General features: G+C 35.0%; 1 non-coding gene across 1 annotated transcript; it reads left to right on the top strand.

Annotated features, from left to right (window-relative positions):
* Positions 1-7,980: 7,980 nt before the first annotated feature.
* Positions 7,981-8,087, top strand: LOC112320887 (U6 spliceosomal RNA). The gene has a single exon (XR_002976457.1). It is a non-coding gene; the product is annotated as a U6 spliceosomal RNA (small nuclear RNA).
* The last annotated feature ends 984 nt before the right edge of the window (positions 8,088-9,071 follow it).

Here is a 9,071-nt window from a genome sequence, read left to right as displayed (position 1 = left end):
AAAAAATTTAGTTTACTATATAAACTTAGTTGATAAACCAGTGGCAGGGTTTGAGAGGGTTGACTCCAATTTCAGCTTTGGGCAAAATGCTATCAAATAGCCTCACACAATACAAAGAAATAACGCATGAAAGAAAGACGGCTTACTTTAAGAAATTGTTACAGTCACCCCAGCCTTCAGCAACCACAACCCTGATTAGTCAGTAGCCATTGACATCAAGGCAAGACCCTCCACCAGCAAAAAGATTATGACTCACTGAAGGCTCACATGATAGATAGCATTTTTTTTAGCAATAATGTATTTTTAATGAAGGAATGCACATTTGTTTTTACACATAATGCTGTTGCATATGTAATAGTCTACAGTATGTTGTAAACATAACTTTTGTATGCACTGGGAAATTATAAAATTTTGTGTGATTCACTCTATTGTGTGGTGCTCTGGTTCAGCTCTCCCCTTCCTTCTCTCTGATGGCAGGAGGGCAGAGGGAGTGCACTTACAATCCCCCTCAGAGGCTATGATGTGGTGCAGGTGGGTGTTACACTTTTAGCCAGGCTAAGGGAGAAGTTGAAATTTTACTACAACTATCTGCAACAAGGCAGTGTGAATCAGTATTCCATTTTTGCCAGGATAGAGTCAGCAAGGCCCAGAATGTAGCTAAATATACACATCCACTGAGCCCTTATGCTACACATCAACTGGAGGAATGTCTGTTTAAAAAGAAAAAAAGATTAACTAGGATCCAGAGTCTAATATATAATATCCAAAATGCCCAATATAAAGTCAGTTATCATGACAATAACCAGGAAATTTATGACTTACATGATAAATACAATCAACAAAAAACATCAAAATTAAACAGATATTAAAAATTATTTAATGAATATATGAAAGTGACAATCATAAAAATGTATCAATAAGAAATTAGAAATTTTCTTAAAACAAATAAAAAAATAAAACCCCACCAAAAAAAGTAGAAGTAATAAAAGAAAAACCAAGTGATAATGACAGACCTGAAAAATACAATCACAAAGATTAATAAAACACTCACTGGATAGGCTGAATAGTAGAATGGAGATGGCAAAGGATACAACCAGTGAATTTGGATAACAGGACTTACGCAATATGAACAATAGAGAAAAATTATGCAATCTGAACAACGGAGTGAAATACATTTTGAAAATGAATGGTTTTTCAGGGATTTGGGAATCACAAAAGAGTATTGTATTCTTTTGATCAGCATCCCAGAAGGAAAAGAGAGGGAATGGTAATAAAAAACTATTTTAAAATAATGGCTAAAGCTCTCCAAATTCAGCAAAAGACATAACCAATAGATTCAAGAAACTGAGGGTACTACAAATAGAAAAAGATCAAATATATCTACATCAAGACATACCATAATTAAATTCTTAAAATTAAAGACACAGATAAAATTTTGAAATCAGCCAGAGAGAAATGATACATTACAAATAGAACAAAACCAATTTTAAAAACACAATATTTCTTATCTGAAACTATGTACCATAAATATGACGTATTTTTGAGTACTGAAAGAAGTATCAACCACAAATTCTATATCCAGTGATAGTATCTTTGGGAATGAAAAGGAAACAAATGCAATTTCAGATGAAGAAAAACTAACAGAATTTGTTTTAATAAGCCTACCTTTAAAGAATTGCTAAAGGAAGTTTACTGATCAAAATGAAAATCGTAACAGCAGTCTTGGAACTCCAGTGGGGAGAAAGAATATCAGAACGAGTCAAAAATATAGGAAAATATAATAGATTGTCTATCTTGTAAGTTTATTCATCTTTGATGGTTGAATCAGGATTGATGACATCATCTGATATGGTGCATATGTAGAGGAAACATTAAAGACAATTATACTTAAATATGGGAAGAGTGAATGAAAATCAATGAATGTAAGTTTCTATACATCACTCAAAGTAGTAAAACATTAATACCAGTAGAATGTCATAAGTTACATGTACAGATTTAATACCTATAGGCCAGCATCCACTAAGAAAAATCTACTCAAAAACTATAAATGAATCAATATAGAATCTTGAAAAATATCCAACTAGTCTGCAAGAAAGTAAGGAAGAGAAACAGAAGAATTAAAAATGGAAAACTAATAAAAGTGTAAACTTTAGCCCTAATAGATTGAAAACTACCTTAAATGTAAAAAACAAAAACAAAAATAAAAAAACCCTAACCTAACACTCTGCAGTCTTCAAGAAGTGCTTCAAGTATACGTGGGTAGGTTGAAAGTAAAAGTAAAGAAAAATATATACCACATAAACATTAACTTACAAAAAAGCAAGAATGACTACATTAATATCAGATAAAGTGGACTTCAGTTGAAAAACAATTACTAGAGGCAAAGAAGGACATTATTTAATGTTAAACAGATCAATCCACCAACTGACCAAAAAGACATAGGTCAAAATGCACACACACCAAACATCAAACAACATAGTCTCAAAATATCTGGAACTAAAACTGATAGAGATGAAAGGAGAAATACAAAATTCTAAAATTATGTTGATGATTTCAACTCTCGACTTTCATCAGTTGATAGAATTACTAGACAGATCAGGTAGGATATGAAAGCAATACCAAAATCAAAAAAGCGCATCTAATTGACATATTTCTAGCTGCCATATTTAGAACATATTACCCAAGAACACACTTTTTCAGGTGTTTATGGAATATTCACCAAAGCCAACCATATACTGAGCCACAAAATAAATCCCAACAAATTTAAAAGGATAGAACTCATAGAAATTATGTGCTCCTATTGTAACAGAATTAAACCAGAAATCAATAAAAGCCAGAATTAGGTAAATATAATACTTGGAAATCAATCAACATACTTCAAAATAATGCTTAGGTCAAAGAAAAAGTCCTCAAATGAAATAATAAACATATACAATTACATAAAAATGACAATACAACACATCAAAATATACAAGTAACAACTAATTAAGTGCCAAGAGGAAAATTAGTAGCACTAAACATTTACATTAAAGAAGAGAAAAGGCCACAGATCAATAGTAAAAGTTCCAAGCTAAGAAACTAGAAAAAGAAGAGCAAAATAAACCTAAAGCAAACCAAAGAAAGAATAAAGATAATAAAAATTAAAGACATTGAAAGATGGAGGCATAGGTGGACACACTCTGCCTCTTTGCTCAACCAAAAGAAGGACAACAACAATTTAAAAAAAAAAAAAACAACCAGAACTGACAGAAAATCGAACTGTATGGAAGTCCAACACCAAGGAGATAAAGAAGAAACACTCATACATGCCAGCAGGAGGGGCAGAGATGGGCAGCCGGGGCAGAGAAAACTTCCAGCAAGGCAGCAGCTGGCAGACAGGGCAACAGACCGCCCAACCCAGGGCTCCAGCGTGGGGAAATAAAGCCTCAAACCACTGACTGAAAACACCTGTGGGGGTTGAGGTGGCAGCAGGAGAAACTCCCAGCCTCACAGGAGAGTTCGTTGGAGAGACCCAAGGGGCCTAGAACATACACAAACCCATCCACTTGGAAATCAGCACCAGAAGGGCCCAATTTGATTGTGGGTAGCAGAGGGAGTGACTGAAAACCAGCAGAGAGTGGAGCAAGCACCATTGCTGCCTATTGGACCCCTCTCCCACATACAGCATCACAGTGCAGCTACTAGCGTTACCCCACCTTGGGGAATGCCTAAGGCTCTGCCCCTTTACTTAACAGGCACACCAAGACAAAAAAAAATGGCCCGAATGAAAGAACAGATCAAAGCTCCAAAAAAAATACAACTAAGCAACGAAGAGATAGCCAACCTATCAGATGCACAGTTCAAAACACTGGTAATCAGGAAGCTCACAAAATTGGTTGAATTTGGTCACAAATTAGATGAAAAAATGAAGGCTATGTTAAGAGAAACAAAGGAAAATGTACAGGGAACCAATAGTGATGGGAAGGAAACTGGGACTCAAATCAACGGTGTGGACCAGAAGGAAGAAGGAAACATCCAACCAGAAAAGAATGAAGAAACAAGAATTCAAAAACATGAGGAGAGGCTGAGGAACCTCCAGGACATCTTTAAACATTCCAACATCCAAATTATAGGGGTACCAGAAGGAGAAAAGGAAGAACAAGAAATTGAGAACTTACTTGAACAAATAATAAAGGAGAATTTTCCCAATCTGGCAAAGGAAATAGACTTCCAGGAAGTCCAGGAAGCTCAGAGAGCCCCAAAGAAGCTGGGCCCACAGAGGAACACACCAAGGCACATCATCATTACATTACCCAAGATTAAACAGAAGGAGAGAATCTTGGAAGCAGCAAGAGGAAAGGACACAATTACCTACAAAGGAGTTCCCATAAGACTGTCAGCTGATTTCTCCAAAGAGACCTTATAGACAAGAAGGGGATGGAAAGAAGTATTCCAAGTCATGAGAGGCAAGGACCTACATCCAAGATTGCTCTATCCAGCAAAGCTATCATTCAGAATGGAAGGGCAGATAAAGCGCTTCTCAGAGAAGGTCAAGTTAAAGAAGTTCATCATCACCAACCCCTTATTATATCAAATGTTAAAGGGACTTACCTAAGAAAAAGAAGATAAAAAATAGGAACAGTAAAAATGACAGCAAACTCACAGTTATTAACAACCACACCTAAAACAAAAACAAAAGCAAACTAAGCAAACAACTAGAACAGGAACAGAACCACAGAAATGCAGATCACATGGAGGGTTGTCAACAGGGGAGTGGGAGGGGGAGAGGGGGGGAAAGGTACAGAGAATAAGTAGCATAGGTGGTAGGTAGAAAACAGACAGGGGGAGGGTAAAAATAGTGTAGGAAATGTAGAAGCCAAAGAACTTATAAGTATGACCCATGGACATGAACTATGGGGGGGGGGGGGGATATGGGAGGGAGGGGGTGGGCAGGATGGAGTGGAGTGAAGGGGGGGAAATGGGACAACTGTAATAGCATAATCAATAAATATATTTAAAAAAGAACACCACTTTTACATAATCTTTCAGAAAATTAAACAGAGGGAAACACTTTACAACTAATTTCATGAGACTATTATTATTACCCTGTTACCAAAACTGGGCAAAGACAAAAATAAATAGAGACCAATATCCTTTATGAACTTACATGCAAAAATTATGAACAAAAATATTGGCAAGTAAATCTAGCAATGCACAAAATGAATTATACATTATGACCAATTGGGATTTTTTTTCCAAGTATGCAAGACTCGTTCAACATTCAAAAATCAATCAATGTTAAATATCATATTAACAAGCTAAAGAAGAAATACCATGTGATCACATCAACAAATGCAGAAAAGGCACATGGCAAAATCTAATAAACATCCATGATAAACAGTCTTAGGAAAGTAGTATAAAAGTGGACTTCCTCATCTAAATAAATAATAATAACAGCTACACCTAATATCATAATGGTAAGGGACATATGGAACCAAGAGAAGATGTTTTACAAAGGTTAAAAGACATTCAACACTTCTGTATGCCAGTGTAAATAATATGGCACAGTGAGGAAAAATATGCTGATTGGAGAATAATACTGAAGCAAAATCTTTTAGCTGATAAGAAGGATGGTATCGTGTAGACAAGCGAAGGGGTTGACCTCAGTTGGGAGAGTAAACAGTTACCCCATCCTAATCACAGTAATAGCCAAGAATGAGAGTACAAATGTCAATATGGTAGCTATGGTGGAGGGGGACACTCTTTAATTCCATTTTCTCAATAAATTAAATTCTACAGGCATCAGTTGAGAACAACAATGAGAAAGATGTTAGTGGTTTATGAAGAGAAAGAAAAGTAATTATTTAGCAGAGTGGAGGAGTGATCAGTCCTGGGGAATACAGGAGGATTGCTGGGCAGCAGCACTAAAATTCCACTTGGGGATAGTGATTATAAATTTAAAATATTACCAATTACCTTATTTTTTGTTGCAATTGTAAATGAGATTGTTGTCTTAGTTTCTCTTCCTGATAGTTCATTATTGGTGTGTAAAAGTGCTACTGATTTCTGCATATTAATTTTGTATCCTGCTACTTTGCTGAATTCATTTACCAGTTTTATCGGTTCTAGCAGTTTTTTAGTGAAGACTTCAGGGTTTTCTATATACAGTATCATGTCATCTGCAAATAATGAGAGTTTTACTACTTCCTTTCCAATTTGAATGTCTTTTACTTCTTCTTCTTGTCTGATTATAGTGGATAGGACTTCCATTACTATGTTGAAAAAGAGTGGTGAAAGTGGACATCCCTGTCTTGTTCCTCTTCTTAAGGAAAAAGCTTTCAGTTTTTGCCTGTTAAATGTGATGTAAATTTAACCAAGGAGGTAAATGACCTGTAATTAGAAAATTATAAGACACTGAAGAAAAAAATTGAGGAAGATACCAATAAGTGGAAGCATATAATATGTTCATGGATAGGAATAATTAACATTATTAAAGTGTCCATGCAACCCAAACCAATCTACAGATTTTTCTAAAGATTTTATTTGTTTATTTATTTTTAGAGAGATGGGAAGGAAGGGAAAAAGAAAGGAAGAGAAACATCGATGTGAGAGAGAAACATTGATTGGTCAGCTGGCTCTCATACACACACTGACCAGGGACTGAACCCAAACCCCAGGCATGTGCTCTCACCAGGAATTGCACTGGTGACCTTTTGCTTTGCAGGATGATGCCAAACCAACTAAGTCACACTGGGCCAATTTATAGATTCAGTGCAATTCCTATCAAGATACCAATGGCATCTCTCACAGAATTAGAACAAATATTCCAAAAATTTATATGAAACCACAGAAGACGCCAAATAACCTCAGCAATCTTGAGGAAAAACAAATTAGAGGTATCATGCTACCTGATATTAAACTATATTACAAGGTCATAGTAAAATAAACAGCATGGTAAATAAAACAGCAAAGCACTGGCATAAAAACAGGTATATAAATCAATGGAACACAATATAGAACTCAGAAATAAACCATGCCTTTTTGGCCAGTTAATATTTGACAAAGGAGGCAAGAACATACAATGTGGTAAAGATAGTCTATTCAATAAATGGTGTTGGGAAAATTGAAAAGATACCTGCAAAAAAAAAAAAGGAAGAAAGAAAAAAAAGGAAGGAAGGAAGGAGTTAATTCACCTCCTTACACCATGCATCACAATAAACTCAAAATGGATTAAAGACTTACATCTAAGTCTCAAAACCATCAAAATTCTAAAAGAAATCATAGGCAGGAAAATCTCAGACATTTCACATAGCAACATTTTTTCAGATATATCTCCTCAAGCAAGAGAAACAAAAGGAAAAATAAACAAATGGGACTACATCAAACTAAAAAGTTTTTGCACAACAAATGAGACCATCAACAAAGTGAAAAGACAGCCTACTGAATGGAGAACATATTCATCAGTGATACATTTGATAAGAGGGTAACATCCAAATGTAAAGAATTTATAAAACTCAATACCAAGAAAACAAACAATTCAATTTAAAAATTGGCAAAGAACCTAAATAGACAAGAGGACATACAGATGGTCAATAGACATATGAAAAGATGATCAATATCACTAATGATCAGAGCAATGCAAATTAAAACCACAATAAAATATCATCTCACATCTGTCAGAATAGCTATTAACAAAAAATCAATAAACAACAAACATTGGTGAGGATGTGGATAAAAGGGAACCCTCATGCACTGTTGGTAGGAATGCAGATTGGTGCAACCACTGTGGAAAGCAGTATGAAGTTTCCTCAAAACATTAAAACTGAAAACACTTTATGACCCAGCAATTCCACTTCTAGCAATTTATCTGAAGAAAACTGAAATACTAATTCAAAAGAATATATGCTCTCCTATGTTCATTATAGCATTATTTACAATAGCCAAGATTTGGAAGCAGCTCAAGGGCCCATCGGTAGATGAGGGGATAAAAAAGCTATGGTAGTGCTCGCTTCAGCAGCACATATACTAAAATTGGAACAATACAGAGAAGATTAGCATGGCCCCTGCGCAAGGATGGCACGCAAATTCGTGAAGCGTTCCATATTTTTGGGGTGGAGGGATGGGGAGAAAATGCAGACAACTGTAATTGAATAACAATAAAAATTAAAAAAAAAATTGAAATGTACCAGAACTGTAAAATACACATAAGGTTTTGAAGATTCCACATGGAAAAAAGTAAAATATCTCATTAAAATATTTATATTGATTTCAAAAAAAAAGCTATGGTACATTTACACGATGGAATATGACTTGACTATGAAAAAGAAGGAAATCTTATCTTTTGTGACAGCGTGAATATACCTGGAGAGTATGATGCTAAGTAAAATTAGCCAGTCATAGAAAGAAGAATACCATATGATATCACTTATATGTGGAATCTAATGAAAAAATAAACTAAGAAACATGAGAACAAACTGACAGCTGTTTGGGGGGTGGGGGTTGGATGAAAAAGATAAAGGGATTAAACAAAAAAAACTGGACAGGGACAACACTATGCTAGAGGGAAGGAGTTGGGGGAGGTAGAACAAAGTAAAGGGAGAATAAATAGTGATTGAAAGAGACTCAACTTTGGATGGGGAACACATAATATAATGTACAGATGCTGTATTATACACTTGTACACTTGAAACATGTATAATTTTCTTAACCAATTTCACCATAATAAACCCAATAAAATTTTTTAAAAGAATATGGTGAAATAAGAATTTGAGCCAGAGAAAAAATTTAAAATTATAAATAAATAAAATATGGCTAGGTAACATATTTCCTTAGCCTCAATCACTTGGAAGATGCATACATATATTAATAACTGGGTGTCTTCTAAAATGGGATTTTTCTAAATTAATTCAAAGGAGGAAAAGGAGCCAAAGTTGTTGAGAATGTATGTTAAGTAATCATTATAATGAGGCAACGTGGCATCTAAAGTGTATACAGAGAAAACTTAAGACATGCAGAATTAGGGCAAAGTGAAAGGTGGATTACAAGACCAGTTGAAGATGAAGGAATGTTGAGAGTTCACACATTTGAGGGGG

The sequence above is a fragment of the Desmodus rotundus genome, chromosome 8 (genome assembly GCF_022682495.2).
Source record: "Desmodus rotundus isolate HL8 chromosome 8, HLdesRot8A.1, whole genome shotgun sequence".
In the NCBI taxonomy this organism is placed as follows: Eukaryota; Metazoa; Chordata; class Mammalia; order Chiroptera; family Phyllostomidae; genus Desmodus; species Desmodus rotundus.
This window is presented reverse-complemented; position numbering and strand designations above follow the sequence as displayed.